Source organism: Molothrus ater, chromosome 25 (genome assembly GCF_012460135.2).
Source record: "Molothrus ater isolate BHLD 08-10-18 breed brown headed cowbird chromosome 25, BPBGC_Mater_1.1, whole genome shotgun sequence".
NCBI lineage: Eukaryota > Metazoa > Chordata > Aves > Passeriformes > Icteridae > Molothrus > Molothrus ater.
Window position 1 is genome coordinate 3817111 of NC_050502.2, and position 17417 is coordinate 3834527.

Genomic DNA, 17417 nt, shown 5'->3' on the forward strand with positions numbered 1-17417 from the left:
ACCAATCCACACCACAGATCCAGGCCCTTAGCAACCAGGAGCTGCCAAATTGCAAAACAAAGTACGAAAAAAAAAACCAACAAAATCTGCACCAAGTCCTTCCTGCACGGTCCTGCTGAGGGTGTGCAGAGCTGCAATGGCAAAGCCAGAGCACCACAATCCCAAAAGTTCTGCCCCAAGGGGTGCCAAAAGCCTCCCTTGTGGTGCCACTGGAGGGTTTGGCTGCTGTTTTTGGTGTTTCACTGCGTGGTTCCCCTCCCACAGAGGGAAAACTCAGCACACACAAAACCTGAGCTGCCACCCCTGAGAGCTCTCATTGTCACCAAGCCTGGAACCTTGTTCCAGATTGGAGGCAAGATGTTTTCAATTGCCATCTGTATGGCAGATTACCTTTGTCCAGTGGGCAGTTTGCTTTATCTCTCTCCGAGTGACCACAATCACACCTCCCTGAGAGGGGACACCTGCTGATAACAGCCATTGAATGTCCCTGCATGGCTGATAAGAGCTACAGCATCCCATTGGCAGATGTGAGCCCAGGGGGAGGAGCCAAGCATTCCTACCTGGATATAATCTGGAGATTCTGGAACACCAGCACAGCTTCTGCACTGGATTGCCCAGAGGAACAGCAGCTGCCTCTGCCACTGGATCTTCAGAGGCAGAGACTGCACCTTTCTCCAGGATCCCTGCTCCAGCAGAACCAGCCCTGGCACTGCAGGAGGGCTGAGCCACAATTCCAATGGTTCTGCTGCCAACAGCCTGACCCACAGGGTGTCAGGCTGGGTTCTGACTCTGGCAGTGCTGTTTTGGTTTACTGCATTGTTTATTTTATCCTTTTATTTTTTCTTCCCTAATAAAGAACTGTTATTCCTGCTCCCATATTTTTGCCTGAGAGTCCCTTAATTTAAAATTTATAGCAATTAGGAGGGAGGGGGTTTACATTCTCCATTTCAGGGGAGGCTCCTGCCTTCCTTAGTAGACACCTGTCTTTCTAAACCAAGACAACTGCATTGTTTATTTTATCCTTTTATTTTTTCTTCCCTATTAAAGAACTGTTATTTCCTGCTCCCATATTTTTGCCTGAGAGCCCCTTAATTAAAAATCTATTGCAACTTGGAGGGGTGGGGAGGGTTTACATTCTCCATTTCAGGGGAAGTTCCTGCCTTCCTTAGCAGGCACCTGGCTTTCCAAACCAAGACACGCCTGCAGGAACTGCTGTGTCTGGGTGTTTCCAGGTGTTTCCAGCAGCTGTTTCCCAGGGGTTAAACCACCCCAGCAGTTTCAAAAGAACCACAGTTTGCTCCCGTGAGTGAACCTTGCCCCCTGTCACCCTGCTCGAAGCACAGGGAGGAGATAAGCTGTTTTTTTTTTTTCAGGGCACCATCCATCTCTCCCACTGAGTCACTGCCAAGCTTCCTCTTCCCAGGCAGGTCACGGGGTGAGCTGGAGCTGAACGCTCCAGGGAAGGGCTGAGGGAGCACATCCAGGGCTCTGAGCTGCTCCCAACAGGCAGCAAGGCTAAAGTCCTGCAGGGAAATGTGTCTGAGCAAACCCAGCAGGTCTTTCTCCCTGCCAGGGCACACCAAACACACCAGCAAAGGGCCTGGTGCTTTCCTGCTGCCACAAACTGGGAGTCCCTGCTTGGGCTGGGACCAGCAACACCCAGGGGTTGAGAACAGAATGTCACCCTGTTTTTTTGAGATTTTCTAAGCCTTCTGATGTTGACATTCTTGTAGGGAACTTTCTCACACACTTTCTGTAAATAACTCATTGTTTTGCATTCCTTTATGGAAGAAGAGAAAGTTGATGGACTGTTGGTTTGTCCAGTGTCATTGGAGAGGTGGCACTGTCACCCTCCAATCCGCTGTCACTTTTGGAAAACTATAAATGTTGGAGTCAGAAAATAAACTTCCCTTTTTCCTTCACCTTGAGAACAGTGGTGTGAGCTTGTGTTCTTTTGTGTCCTATAGCGACATCAGAGCACAAACTGGGGATTTCCAGCCCAAAGCAGCAAACCCTGTTAGCAGGAGGCAGTGCTGTGGTGGAGGAGGTCTGGCTGGAGGATAATTAGGATTTTCTGAGCTTTTGGCCACAAGGATTCTTTTCCTTCATCTGCATTTCATTCGATCACATCTTCTTTCCAGAGAGTTTGTAAATCCTACTTTTCTCTTTCTGGGATTTTCATGGATCCATTTTGGCAAGCTTTGTTCCAAGACCCTGCACTTGGTGGCATGCCATGCCTTTTGATGGCTTTCACTTTGGTGAAGATTGATTTTTGATATATTTTATTTTTTTCTTTTTAAGGTCCCTCATCTCTTCTCCTCAGAGTTGTGTCTTCCTCCTTGATTTTTCCCCTGCTTTTGCAACATCTGTCAGGTTAGTTTTGGCATGTTTTGGCCCTTTGCACTGCACCTCATTTTCTCCCAGACCACTTTCTTGTAGTCACTAAAACTCCCAATTTTCTGGGTTTTTTTTGTTTGTTTTTTTTTTTTTTTTTTCAATTGCATTTCATTTGATCATATCTTCTTCCCAGAGTGTTTGTAAGTTTTTCTTTTCAGGGTTGCAGGGTTTCATTTCCCTTCCCGAAAGGAAATAACATTCCAAAGGTGGATGGAGCAGGAGGAGCTGTGGCAGGGGCTGGCACAGCACAGCAGGAACAGCTTGGGTGGCACCAGGAAGGGACTCCCTCACTGCTGGCTGGCACAACCTCGGGATGTTCAGCCAGAATTTGCAGTTTGACTCACAGCCTGCTCAGCTATTTTCAGCCCAAACCAGGAATCCAGCCCAGCTCTGGCTTCCCAAAACATTGGTGCAGGCATAAACTTCAGCAGGCATTAGGGGGATGATGGATGTGAGAATGTTTCCCAAAAACAGAGCCAAGGATGGGTTGGGGCAGCAGGGCTGGACATGGGAATGGTGGAGCAGTGAGGAGAAATCCCTGGGAGGACAGGGATGGGTTTGGGAAAGACTCTGGGCCGAGCTGGGAGCAGGGTGGGCACTGTGCCACCCTCACTCCTGTGCCAGCCCAGCTGTGGTGTCTGAAACGTTTGGGATTTTAGGAGGCAGAAGGACACGGGGACACAGGGACACAGGGACACAGGGACACAGGGATATGGGACACAGGGCACAGGGACACAGGGACACAGGGATGTGGGACACAGGACATAGGACTCAGGGACACACAGGGACACACAGGGACATGGGACAGAGGAACACGGGACACAGGGACACACAGGGACACAGGGACATGGGACACAGGGACACAGGAACACAGGAACACAGGAACACAGAGATATGGGACTCAGAGACACAGGGACACAGGGACATGGGACACTGAGACACAGGAACACAGGGACATGGGACAGAGGGACAGAGGGACACATGGACATGGGGACATAGGGACACATGGACATGGGGACACAAGGACACAGGGACACAGGACATTTTTCCCTGGATCCCGTCCCGTTCCCATCACGTAGACTTGCAGCAGCCTTTCCCTGGAGCTTTCTCCTCCTGAAGCTTTTTCCCCGTGTCCCTCCTTGATCCCTCCCCAGCTCCTTTCCCCACCCACGGCCAGCCCCTGTCCCCTGCTCCAGCCTTGTCCCCAGCCCCGCGGAGATGGCGGCAGTTTTTGGAAAATGCTTCCACCTCGTGGCCCTGTGGAGAAACGCCAGCCTGGGAGAGCCCGGGGGCTCCGGGAAAACCCAGCTGGGCACAAACGTGGCCGTGCCACCCTCTCTGCTCACCCAGGGCTGCCCGGTGCCCCCGCTCGGCTCCGGGTGCTGCGGCCCCGGGGCTGCCCCAGGGCTGGGGAGGAGCTGGAGGAGCTCGTGGTCAGTCCAAACCCATCCAAACCCATCCAAACCCATCCAAACCCATCCGAACCCAGTCCTAACCCATCCAAACCCATCCAAACCCATCCAAACCCAGTCCAAACCCAGTCCAAACCCAGTCCAAACCCATCCAAACCCATCCAAACCCAGTCCAAACCCAGTCCTTCCAGTCCAAACCCATCCACACCCAGTCCTAACCCAGTCCAAACCCAGTCCTAACCCAGTCCAAGCCCAGTCCCCCCAGTGCTCCCAGCACACGAGGGCTGGCAGAGCTCAGCTGGAGCTGCCAGGAGACAGCACCATCTCTCTTGGAGCCCCTCCAAAATCCCCCTGTGCAGGAGCTGGGGTGGGCACAGAGGGAGAGGCCTGGGCACACTTTGGGAAGCACCTGGTGGCATTCAGGGCTTCACTCATCCCCTGGAAATGCTGCAGGAACGGGGTGGGTCACAGCCCTGTGAGGGTCCCTGTCCCCATTGTGCCACCAGGGAATGGCTCCTCTGCTCCACTGGGGGAGATTCCTGATCTCCAGTAATCCAGGAAAACACTGTGGGCTCTCACACAGCTCTGGGGTCTCATGGGATCCCAGAATCCCAGGATGGTTTGGGATGGAAGGGACATTGAAGCCCATCCAGGGCCAAGGCAGGGACACCTTCCACTGCCCCAGCATGCTCCAAGCCCCGTCCAGCCTGGCCTGGGACACTGCCAGGGATCCAGGGGCAGCCACACAAAATAAACAGAAGGGATCCCCTGATGGAATCTGCTGTCCCAAGGAATGGGCACGAGCAAGACCCTGCTTTATTTTGTCACATAAACCAATGACATTTTTAGCAGTTTTTACTCCTGTTAGAAACCAAAGCCCATGAAGACAGCAAACCCATTGCCAGGCTCCTTTTTTTTTTTGCAGAAACCCAGCGGGATTGTTCCCTCTGATGATGCCGGGGGGACGAGCAGAGTGACCTGAGGGTGCTGCAATGGGGGACCCAAGCTGGGCTCACCCCAAATCCTCCCCGAGGAGCAGCTGCTCCTCACAACCCCCCCGAGGGGTGCTCCCGCCAGGATCCCGCACTGAGGTGACATCGGAATCCTTCCAGGGGACGCCACCAGGCTGCTGTGAAGGGAATTCCCGAGAGGAATCGGGAATTAACACCGGGGATGAGCAGCCCTGCAGCTCCGTTTGTGTTGTTGGGAATGGTGGTGCCTTGGAATCACATAGGGAACTGTCAGAGGGATGCACTAATTTAAAAAATGTTAAAAAAGCCTGGATGTGGCAGTGGGTGCCAGGCTTTAGTTGAGGTGTTTGGGCTGGGTTGGACTCGATGATCTTTAAGGTCTATTCCAGCCTGGTCATTCTGTGAATTCTGTAATTTCCCATGGAATAAAAGACCTCAAATTTCACAGGAAAAGTGGGTTTGGCTGCAGTGGAAGCTTTCCCAGCGAAACTCCACTCGTGTTTGCAGGGAGCCCGGGAGAGGAAACCTATATTCTCCCGTGGCTGCTGCATGAGACATTCCACATGGCAAATCCTGACAGGTAACACGTCGGCAGGGCTTGCAAAGAGGCACAGCCAGGCTCCTCCTCGTGCCACAACGTGGGGAGAGGCAGCTTTAAAGGCAGCCAGGACTCGGCTCCCGCTCTGCTGGCCGGGGCTCAAGCCCCGTTAATGAGCAGGAAATCGGGAGCGGTGGGATGGGAAGCGCTTTGTCCAGCCCATACGGACACTTGGCACACCACGACCTACCGGGGGTTAATCAGAGGCCTGTGAGGAACCTGCCAGTCGCCACACGAGCCGAGGAAATTAAAACTCAGGCACCATATGCTGCCCGTCCCCAGGAGGGAGCGGAGCGTCGGGAGCGGCGTCCGCATCTGCCCCGGGCAGGTGCGAGCTGCGGGGGGGCCAGACCCGGGATAAAGGGAGAGCTTCCCCTGGGTTATCCCAGCGGGATAAAGGGAGAGCTTCCCGTGGGTTATCCCAGTTGGATAAAGGGAGAGCTTCCCGTGGGTTATCCCAGCGGGATAAAGGGAGAGCTTCCCGTGGGTTATCCCAGTTGGATAAAGGGAGAGCTTCCTGTGGGTTATCCCAGCAGGATAAAGGGAGAGCTTCCCGTGGGTTATCCCAGTGGGATAAAGGGAGAGCTTCCCGTGGGTTATCCCAGCAGGATAAAGGGAGAGCTTCCCGTGGGTTATCCCAGTTGGATAAAGGGAGAGCTTCCTGTGAGTTATCCCACTGGGATAAAGGCAGTCAGCCCTGTGGGTTATCCCAGCAGGATAAAGGGAGAGCTTCCCGTGGGTTATCCCAGTTGGATAAAGGGAGAGCTTCCCGTGGGTTATCCCAGTGGGTTACAGGGAGAGCTTCCCATGAGTTATCCCAGTGGGATAAAGGGAGAGCTTCCCATGAGTTATCCCAGTGGGATACAGGGAGAGCTTTCCCCAGAGTTCATCCCCCCAGGATAACACGCTTCTTTTCCCTGGGGTTCATCCCCCCTGGGATAACGCCCCTCCTTCCCCAAGGTTGTGCTCCCTCAATAAAAACACTCCTTCCCAAGGTTATCCCCCAGATAACGCTGCTCCTTCCCAGGGTCATCCCCCCTCCATAACCCAAATAACGCCCCTCTTTTCCCAGGGCTGTCCCCCTCAATAATGCCCCTCCTTCCCAGGATTTATCCCCTTCGATCCCGCCCTCCTTATCCCGGGTTATCCCCTCAACCCCGCGCCTCCTTCTCCCGGGTTAACCCTCTCAATCCTGCCTCTCCTTCTCCCGGGTTAACCCCCTCAACCCCACTCCTCCTTCTCCCGGGTGAAGCCCCGGCCGTGCCGTGCCGTGCCGAGGGGAAGGATGACACATGTTCAGCCCAGCCCAGCGGCAGAGCAGCCGGCGAGGCAGAGCCAATGGCTGCTTTTCATGCTCAGCGAGCGCGTCCATCTCCCCGCACACCCTCGAGTCCTCAAGTTGCAGCTTTGAACTCCCTCGCTGAGCAGAGCGGAGCGGAGCAGAGCGGAGCAGAGCAGTGATGCTGCTCAGCGGGAACAGAAGGCACAGCCTGCTGACAGGTAGCCAGCATGGACCCTGAGCCCGCCAGGGCCGGCTGCTGAGACAGGTACGTGCCTTCCGAGGCAGGGAGCCGACAGCAATCACATTTGGGATGCAAACTTTAATCTTCCAGCAGGGGGAATATGGAAATCTGGCTCCTTCGGAATGATTCCTCCCCTCCCTTCCCCAGCGCCGCCACCTCCCCTCCCCCTGTGCGTGCTCTCCCCTCCCGGTCCCTCCCAGCACCGACACTTCGCTGCAGTCTCTGCATCTCTTCGTTTTTGGGGGGTTTGGTGCTCCCCGAGCCTGGCAAAATAGGGAGAGAGGAGAGCAGCAGGACAGGGTGGTCCCTGCGGGCTGGGTGGGCTCTGGGGCCAGGCATGGCCAGGGTGGCTCGTTCCAGGGATCCTGGTGGGTAAATCCATCCCCAGGGAGCCAGGTATGGCCACGTTGGTTCATTCCACGGATCCTGGTGGGTAAATCCATCCCTGGGGATCCAGGCATGGCCAGGGTGGGTCATTCCAGGGATCCTGGTGGGTAAATCCATCCCTGGAGAGCCAGGTATGGCCAGGGTGGCTCATTCCAGGGACCCTGGTGGGTAAATCCATCCCTGGGGACAGACATGGCCAGCTTGGCACATTCCAGGGACTCTGGCTCCTAAATCCATCCCTGGGGATCCCTGCTGAGCTCACGGGAGGATCCAGGGGCTCTCCCAAGCTGGAGCCTCTGCCCTGTCTGGAACCAGGCACTCCCTGGTGAGGGAGGGAAGGGGAGGGTCAGCGGTGAAACGAGGCCATGGCACAGTCAACCTTCCCCTCTCCACAGGTTTTTTGCTGGAGGAGGACCCTGATCCAGTGCTGGCTGCTGTCACCTGTGTCCCCTGCCCTTTGGGGACAGGGGAGGTGCAGGCCTGGCTGTGCCCCGGTTATGCAAATCCTCCCTCTCCTCTGGCTGGAGATGCCCAACCTCCTGCTCTGAGATCCCCACACGGGCTGGGAGGCACCGAGGGGGGCAGAGGTGACACTGGTGTGGCAGTGCCCTTGTCTGGTGGCTTTTCCTGCATTTCCCAGGGGGAGATGTCCGGGTCTTGCTGCTCCCGGGATTTCGGTGTTTCCTCAGGTCTGTCAGGGGAATTAAACCCAGGGGTGGAGGAGCATCGGGGGGTGGGACGGTCGGGATGGATGGAGATGAGAGATCTCTGCAACCAGGGCTGGGAACTTGGGGTTTATTGCAAAGGGCCAAGGGCGGGGCCCTGCTGGGAGCTGCCAGCCACAGCTGGAGCAGGACTGAGAGAAGAGAGGGGGAGAGAGGATGAGAGGGTGAGAGGGTAAGAGACCAAGAGCATAAGAGGAGTAAAAAGGGTAAGAGAGCGAGGTTCCCCTTACAATGAATCTTCTTCTGTGTTGAATATTCTGATTCTCACTAACCAATCTAGTACAAGATACAAATCCTATAGCATTTCCATACAGCCTATAAGAATCATTACATTCCCATACTGTGTTACATTTTAAACCCTACAAACTCCTCTTTGGACCCCTTCTGCCAAGCTGGCAGGGTCTGCTCTGACCCTTGGGCCTGTCTGCAAGCAGAGGGTGTTGTTCCATCAAAAGGGGATCACCTTCAGCTGGCCACACCATTGTTTTCCAGTTGTTCAGTAACTGAGGGATCTCAGAGCTTGCTTTCATTTCAATCTCACTTATAGTTTCCATATTCTCAAACTCTTTTGCCAGACAATCATATTTATAAGGCTTTCCTGTTTCATCTTCCCCAGCACAGGGGACCTGTAGGGATGCTCCAGGCAGGGATAGCAGGATCTGCCTCCCCCTGGGGAGCTGGGAAGGACTTTTGAGGTCCTGGGAAGAAGAGAGGAGCTGGCTCTGCTTTCTTTGGGCTCGGTGTGGGGCAGGGCTGTCCTCCGTGTCCCCATTTCCCATTTCCACCCTGGGAGCTGATTCCTGCTGGCTCTGTGGCTGGGGAATGTTGTCCAACAAATCCTTCCCGGAGCTGGTGCCATCAGGTGGCGCCTGGGGATGGAACAGGCAGCGCCGCCGCGGGAGCTGGGAGAGGGAGCACCTGGTGCTGTGAGCAGCACACGGCACGGGGACGGGGACAGGGACACCCTGAGATCCTGTGACACAGGGGGATGTGGCACCCTGAGACCCTGTTACACTGGGAACAGTGACAGGGGACACCCAGAGATCCTGTGACACTGGGAACAGGGACAGGGGACACCCAGAGATCTTGTGACACAGAGAACAGGGACAGGGAACACCCTGAGACCCTGTGACACAGGGAATGGGGACAGGGGACACCCAGAGATACTGTGACACAGGGAACAAGGACAGGGGACACCCAGAGACCCTGTGACACAGGGAATGGGGACAGAGGACACCCTGAGACCCTGTGACACAGGGAACAAGGACAGAAACACCCAGAGACCCTGTGACACAGGGAATGGGGACAGGGGACACCCAGAGATCTTGTGACACAGAGAACAGGGAAAGGGGACACCCTGAGATCCTGTGACACAGGGGGATGTGGCACCCTGAGACCCTGTTACACTGGGAACAGTGACAGGGGACACCCAGAGATCTTGTGACACAGGGAATGGGGACAGGGGACACCCAGAGCCCCTGTGACACTGGGAACAGGGACAGAGGACACCCAGAGATCTTGTGACACAGAGAACAGGGACAGGGGACACCCTGAGACCCTGTGACACAGGGAATGGGGACAGGGGACACCCAGAGATACTGTGACAGAGGGAACAGGGACAGGGGACACCCAGAGCCCCTGTGACACAGGGAATGGGGACAGGGGACACCCAGAGATCTTGTGACACAGAGAACAGGGAAAGGGGACACCCTGAGATCCTGTCACACAGGGAAAGGGGACAGAGGAAACCCAGAGATCCTGTGACAGAGGGGGATGTGGCACCAGAGCCTCTGTGACACAGGGAACAGGGACAGGGGACACCCAGAGTCCCTGTGACAGAGGGAATGGGGACAGGGACACCCAGAGTCCCTGTGACACAGGGAGATGTGGCACCCAGAGTCCCTGTGACACAGATAACAGGGACAGGGACACCCAGAGTCCCTGTGACACAGGGAGATGTGGCACCCAGAGTCCCTGGCCGCCCCATCTCACACATCCAAAGGTGACACAGAGAGGCTTTGGTGGCACTGGGAGGGACGTGTGGCACAGGCAGAGAGTGGAGATGGCAGGAGAAGCGTGGAAAGCGTGACCACAAAATGGGGGTCATGACCACAACTGCTCACAGGGTCTGTCACTGCTCCATTTGCACATTGGAGTTAATTGTCCAATTACAGCTTTAGGTTATCAAGTCCCAGCCCACGCTGTTTGTGCTCCTGGGCCTGAGATTTGGATCATTTGTCCTTGGTCCCCAGCTGGAGCAGGAATTGTTTTGTCTCTGTGATCAGAGCTCACCATCCCCTAACATGAACCCAGACCCACACGCTGAAGCAGCACAGAACCTGAAAAACAGAAAAACCCAAACCCTGAGGCATCACTGGGCTGCCCAGAGCCCATCCCAGGGGTGGCAGAGCTGCCCAGGCTCTCTCTGGAGCCGGGATTTGCAGCAGCAGCAGCAGCAGCAGCAGCCCTGGCACAGGGGAGCACGTCCCCTGTTAATCAGCATTTAATTAAAGGACATGCTGACATTTGGAAATCAGAAACAAGTCTCCTGTGTGGGCTGCCTCTCTCTGCCACTCGCCTCTTCTCTGAATCACTCCCTGACATTTTGCCAGATTAGGATGTGACTCCCTCTCCCTCCCTCTCGCTCTTTTTTTCTGCTTCCTTATAAAAACAAATTGAAAAGGAGACGCCGGGGAGGCACCGCCGCTCCTCGGGGAGACGCCGGAGGGCTCGGGGGAGATCTCCCGTGATTCCCGGGGCCACCACGCGTCCTACAGAGCCCCGGCGTGGGGCAGCCTCTCTGTGGGGCACAGACGTGGGGTGACAGGGGTACCACAGCTTCTGCCTGCCTGAGAGCACCCAGGGAGCCGGGCGGGCACCTCGGGGCTCGCACCAGCCCGGGATGGGCTCAGAGAGTCCCGAACCGGCGGGGGTGGGGGGGTCCCGGCAGGGAGATGGGGATGCCCGGCAGCGGCCAGGGAGGTGGGGACCCCCGGCTGGAGGGACCCGCATGGGGACCCCCGGCTGGAGGGACCCGCATGGGGACCCCCGGCTGGAGGGACCCGCATGGGGACCCCCGGCTGGAGCGACCCTCGGAGCATCACCCCAGGCTGGGGACAGGAGGGCTGAGCCCTGGCTGGACTCACGGAGAGGGGACACGACACCCCCGACCCCGCAGCAGGCGGGGTTCCCCTTTTTCCTTCACCTTTAGGCTCATTGGCCACCCATGTGCAGCCCCCTCGTGCCCCCCAGTGTCCCTCTCGTGTCCCCTCCGTGTCTGCTCCATGTCCCCCACATGTCCCTCCGTGTCTCCCATGTTCCTGTGTCCCCCCGTGTCCTCTCTGTGTCCTCCTCATGTCCCCCCCGTGTCCCTCCGTGTCTCCCATGTTTCTGTGTGTCCCCCCGTGTCCTCTCCGTGTCCCCCCTGTGTGTCGCCCCGTGTCCCTTTGTGTTCCCCCGTGTCCCTGGGTGTCCCCCCCATATCCCCTCCGTGTCCCTGGGTGTCCCCCCCATGTCCCCGCCATGTCCCCCCCATGTCCCCTCCGTGTCCCTGGGTATCCCCCCATGTCCTCTCTTTGTCCCCCTGTGTTCCCCCCGTGTCCCTGGGTGTCCCCCCATGTCCCCTCCGTGTCCCTGGGTATCCCCCCATGTCCTCTCTTTGTCCCCCTGTGTTCCCCCCGTGTCCCTGGGTGTCCCTGGGTGTCCCTGGGTGTCCCCTCCGTGTCCCCCCGCCGTGCCCCCTTTCCCCCCGGTGCCGCTGAGCAGGGCCGGGCACCACGAGCCCGGGGGTCCCTTCCCCGTCCATCCCGGGGTCCGGGGGTCCCCCGGCTCGTCCCCCCTCCCATCCCCGCACCCCCCTCCCCGCCTCCCGCACCTTCTGCCGCGCTGAAACGGGGCCAGCGCGTCTGCTCAGCTGCTGGCCCATCCCCGGGCTGGGAAATGCCAACAGCAGCGACGCCGGGGGAGTGGGGGACAGGGGGGGATCCCTCTGCGCTCGCTTCCCCTCGGCTGCTCATTTCAAACCTTCTCTCAAGCAGAAATGAGTCCCATTAATCAGGAGTGCGCTCGCAGCCCCGCGGAATCGAATTCCAGCAGTGGCAGCGGGGAGGACGCGGTGCCAGAGCCGCTGCTGGGGGAAACGGGAACCGGGAGCTCCCCGAAATTCATCTGCCCTTGATAAAAATGCCGGGAGATGCCCGTGATAAACGGGGGAGAACGCCCGGAGCGTCCCGTGAGGCTGGAGCTGCACCGGGGGTGGCACTGCAGGGACAGGGACAGGGCAGGGAGGGATTTTGTGCTTGAAACTGGGCAAAACAGGTGATTTTTGCTCCCTGAAAAACTCCTCTCCTCTCCTTCCTTCCTTCCTTCCTCTCCTTCCTTCCTTCCTTCCTTCCTTCCTTCCTTCCTTCCTTCCTTCCTTCCTTCCTTCCTTCCTTCCTTCCTTCCTTCCTTCCTTCCTTCCTTCCTTCCTTCCTTCCTTCCTTCCTTCCTTCCTTCCTTCCTTCCTTCCTTCCTTCCTTCCTTCCTTCCTTCCTTCCTTCCTTCCTTCCTTCCTTCCTTCCTTCCTTCCTTCCTTCCTTCCTTCCTTCCTTCCTTCCTTCCTTCCTCCCCTTTTCCCTTCCCTTTTTTCTTTTCTGCCTTTCTCTTTTTTCCCCTTTTCCCGCCTTCTCCTTCCCTTTTCCTCCCCTTTTCCCCACCCTTTTTTCACCTTTCCCCTTCCCTTCCCTTCCCTTCCCTTCCCTGTTTTTTCTGTTTCTTCTGCACATTTTATGGCAAAGGAAAACCCCTGAGGAGCTGGATGAGAAACCCCCCCTGAATTCCTTTAAAAGCCCCAAAATGTGTGGCAATAATTGTGTCTCCCTGCGTGTCCCCAGCCCCATGGGGGGGACCTTGCTGTCCCTGGCATGTCCCAGTGCCCACCCTGGCAGGGAGCTCTGGGCAGCCAGGCCAAGGGAATATTGATTGGTTTCACAGCAGAACCTGACAGAGCCTATTCTGGCCGTGTAATGAAGACTGATGATCCCATCCTCTCGCCCTGCTGCTGGGGGGAAGAGGGAAATTATTCTCTGCATCCTGCAGGGAGACTCCACAGCCATGCAGCCCTTGCCTCGTCTCATTCCCGCTGGGTTTCCCTTCCTCCCATCCTCATGGATCCCTGAGCTCCCTTATCCCATCCCAGCACACGGATCTGGTGCTGGTCCACACCATGGGGGTGAAGATTTCACCGCCAGGATGAGCTGGGGGAGGATTTGTTGTGGATGGAATTTCTTTTCCATCTCCCACCCCAGAGTCAGCCATAGAAATGAGTTGAAATGGGTCAGGGTTTAAAAGAAAAATAAGCAACCTTGCCCATTATTTTTATTTTACTTTTAATTTTTATTTTTTAATTTCTCTTGTGGCTTTTAGCCTTTAGGGTTGGTGTTTTCAGGCTTTTCTCAGCAAAAATGCTGAAGTGTTCTGAGGTCAGGGCTGAGAATCCTCCAGGATCACAAGGCTGGGGGGAAAAAGAGGGAAAACCCAACTTCTGGAATGCACGAGGTGTGAAAGGATTTCAAAGGAACCGTCCCTTCCACACCTCCAGCGATCTGAGGGCTCCCACTGCTCCATCAGACCCAAACGTCCTCACATTCCAGGGGTGCTCTGCATTCCTGGGATCTTCCAGCCCAGCTCCATCCTGGGAAAACACCAAGCGAATTTATTTTAAAATCTTGTTTTGACACCCGGGACCTGCTTTGACTGCTTCGGGATGGGATCTCTGCTGTTCCCACCAATATCCCGAGCTCCATCCAGACGATTTCTTGGAAGGGGACAAATCGATTCTCGTGGAACCCGAGGGGGAAATCCTGCAGCAAAAAGATGCATTTCCTGAGCCCACTCGGATATTCATGGCCCAGCAATTCCTCCTTTTCTCAGCTCAGGGAACAGAATTTCATCAGTAATTCAACACCACGGTGAGAGGAGAGCCGGGCAAGGCTCTGGGGAGGCGAGGAAATCACAGCGCTCCGGAATTCTGAATTAAACACTCCAAAAATAAAACACCTCAGCCACCTGCCTGCCCATCACGGGACGCAGAACCACAACAAGGCGCCTTTGGCTGGGCTGGGGGATATTTTTGATATTTTTGGCGTGGGGTGATTTGGGGAAAGAGCTTTGGGAGCAATCCCTGGGCTGCCAGGAGCGCATCCCGGTATTCCACAGCCGCCTTTTCCTGCTGCTGGCTGCCGAGTTCTGCTGAAAACATCTGGCAAAGTTGAGCACCAGGGGCGAGGGGAAGGCCGGGCTGACAGCTCCTGTGAGATCCACGCCGGCAGCGTCATTCCCGGCTGAAAGCTCCCTCACAAAGGCAAGGGATGGAAGCAAATCTTAAATGACACATTTATTTTTGTCGTCTATTTATTAGCTCAGAGCAAAAGTCCTGCTGCGCTGCATTATGGGGGATTATGCAAATGAGGGACATCAAGACAATTAAAAAAAAAAAAAAAAAAATAATAAAGGCCCAAGTGAGCACAATGTCAGAGCGGAGCAGATGCTGGAGAGGGCTCAGCCCACTCCTGGACCTCCTGCTCTGGCAATCCCATGCCCAGGTCCAACATTATCCCCCCATCCCAACCCTCCTGGTTCTTCGGACAAGCCCAGCAGCTCATTAGGCCCGGCAGTTAATGAGCTGCCCGGCGCATCAGGGGAATTCATCAATTATCCCATCTTTATTTAAGGGGAGGGTGCGCAGGATGGACCCTGCTCCATCACCGCAGCCCTACGGCCGAAATGAACGGCTGAAATTCGGATTTTTGGGGTTATTTAGAGGGCAGAGAGCACGGCGGGTCCTTGCCCACCCCCAGGGGCCTCCCGTGTGCCCGGGGCAGAGCAGCCCCGCTCCTGCTGGGGCTGAGGCGATGCCACGGGGGGAGGATCTGGCTCCCGAGCCCGCCTAAATCCCCGCTGAATCCCCCCTTATTCCGCTGCCAGCCGGGATTTGGGAGAGCTGAGGTGCAGGGATAGCAACGAAAATGAGAGGGAAAAAAAAAAGTCCCAAATCCGACTCGTCTTTGCTTTGCCAAGCCCCGGAGGACTCGGGATGAGTTTGGGATTTAATCCTGTCTGAACCCCGCTGGTTGGAGGCTGAGGTGACCCAGGGACAGCTCCTGGAAGCGGGAAAACGCCGTTTTCCCCCCCAAAAACCCTTGGAAGCCGCAGGGGAAGCCGCTTCCACCCTCACCCCGCTAATTACACTCATTAGGGCAGCAATGAACTCCCAGCCCGAACTAGCCCAGCTATTTTTAATTCCCCTCCCTGCTCAAAACGCGGGGAGCTCGGGTGGGCTTTTTTTTTTTTTTCCCCTTTGGAAAAGGGGAATTTTCTCCTCCCAGGTCAGAGGCTCTTTTGTGTCTGCTCGGCTGCGAGACGGGGCCGGAGACAAAGCAGGAAGGGGGGAAAACGGGAGAAAAACCCAGCTGGGAGAGCCGGGAAAAGCAGCGGAGAGGCGGAATCGGTGCCCGGGGTGGGGGGCAGAAGGGGCCGTGCCCTGGGTACCGCATCAGCCGTGCGGGGAATGGGAAAGCGCCGGGGATGGGAGGCGAGGGATGGAGAGCCAGGAGAGAATTTATGCAGCAGCTCGGCTCGGGGGTTGCGGGAGGGAGGGAGGGAGCGAGGCCTCTCCCCATCGCCCCTTCACCCGCCCCCTCCCGCCCCGCAGCCGCACACAGCCTCACCACAATCCCCTTCACAATTAGGAAGGCACCTTATTCAGCACCGCTCGGGCTTTTGTTCCTTCTCTTCTCCGCCTGGCCGAGCCCTCCCCGGTGCCTCCTCTCAGCTCCGAGCGCCTCCTGAAGTTGCTTTGCAAGATTCCCCCCACCCCCCCAAAAAAAAAAGAATTTCTGGAGTCCCCGCGGGTGAAGCTGCGGGACGAGAGAGGAAGGGGAAAGAAAAGCAGGAAAAAAAAAAAAAAAAGAGGAGGAAAGGAAAAAAAAAAAAAAAGTAAGACGGCGTTTTGTTGTTGTTTTTTTTTTCGTTTATTTATTTTTTTTTTCTGGTTTTCTTTGTCTGGAGCGTTGCCTGCAGGAGTTGGGTGCGTGGGGGGCACCGGGGGAGCGCTCGGCCCGCGCTGGGATCGGCGCTGGGCACCGGCATCCCCCGCTCCCCACCTGGGCAGCATCCCCAGCCCGGAGCATCCCCAAGCGATCCGAGCGGAAAATGTGGGAATGTGGGGATTTCATTCTCGTGGAGGTGTTGCGGTTGTGGCTTGCTGTGGCTCTGTTCCTGTGGAGGTAGCTCGGGAGGAAAGATAATCATGAAACCGGCTTTGTTTTGGGTGAAAATAATCCCGAACTGGCCGAAATTCGTCTCTGTATGAATATTTGGGAGGTGTGTGGGTATATTCGTGTTGTATTCCCTTTATTTATGTTGACAGAGAATTACATGCAACACATGTTAACGTAGTTAGCAGTTAATTACACGTGAGCTCGTTAACTCTTGCATTCCAGGGCCGGAATGGGAATTGAAGTTTTTTATCTCGCCCAGGCCAAGCCGGACGGGGTTGTGCGTGTGCGTGAAACACTCGGGCATTGTTCGCGGTGGGGATAAACCCCGCGGAGGCTGCGCGAGGTGCGCTTTGGTTTCCGAAGGGCTCCGGGCAGGTCTGGAGCTGCCGGATGCTGGAAGGATGCGGGAGGGAAGAGCTGGAACCGCATCCAGCCGCTCCTTCCTCCGGGCAAACTTGCAGCTCCGAGCTGGGAGAGGAGGATGAGGGTGAGAGGAAGGCTCTGCGAGCCCTCTCCGATGAGGTAATCCCAAAGAAAGATAAGGGGAGCGGTGCGTGTATCAACCTGAGCGGTGATGTCAGCCGGGGAACGGCAGATTAAGGGCTCGGAGAGGGGAATTGCCGCGGGTTCGGCGTCACCTGGAGCCGCTGCTCATTCAGGTGTGTGGTGGTGCCGAGGGGGTTTGGGCTCCTGCAGGGATTTGGGGGCTGCTCCGGGGTCTCTGTGCGCGCCGCGGGGCTCGCACGTGTGTGCACCGCTCAGGAAAATGAGGATTTTTCCCTGCCAGAAGGGAAAATTCCCTCTGAGGAGAGGGGAGGGCGAGCCCAGCCCTGGTCCCTTTTCGGATGAGAGGGCAGGGAGTGCTCAGAGGGGCTCCAAAAATGTCCCCTCCCGGTGTCTGTGTGTCCCCAGGGAGGGTGGCTGGGCTGGCTCCAGGCGGGGAGAGCAGCTCGGGGACAGGTCTGGGACAGGTCTGGGACAGGTCTGGGACAGGTCTGGGTGTCCCCCGCGGGTGTGGCTGTCCCTTGGGAGGGGACAGCGGCACTCAGGGCCCTGCTCGGGGCAGGGGACAGCTCGGGGTGGCGAAGGGACGCTGGGTGCGGGTCAGCTCCTGCTGGGGGTGAGAGGTGCCAGGGGGCAGTG

The 17417-nt window shown here is 56.6% G+C and overlaps 1 protein-coding gene across 1 annotated transcript in view; it reads left to right on the forward strand.

Annotated features, from left to right (window-relative positions):
* Positions 1-6760: 6760 nt before the first annotated feature.
* Positions 6761-17417, forward strand: part of BLACAT1 (BLACAT1 overlapping LEMD1 locus) — a 32604-nt gene continuing 21947 nt past the window's right edge. The window contains exon 1 of the mRNA XM_054517309.1: positions 6761-6925. The gene's annotated coding sequence lies outside the window, so the exon portion shown is untranslated. The remainder of the gene's footprint in view (positions 6926-17417) is intronic.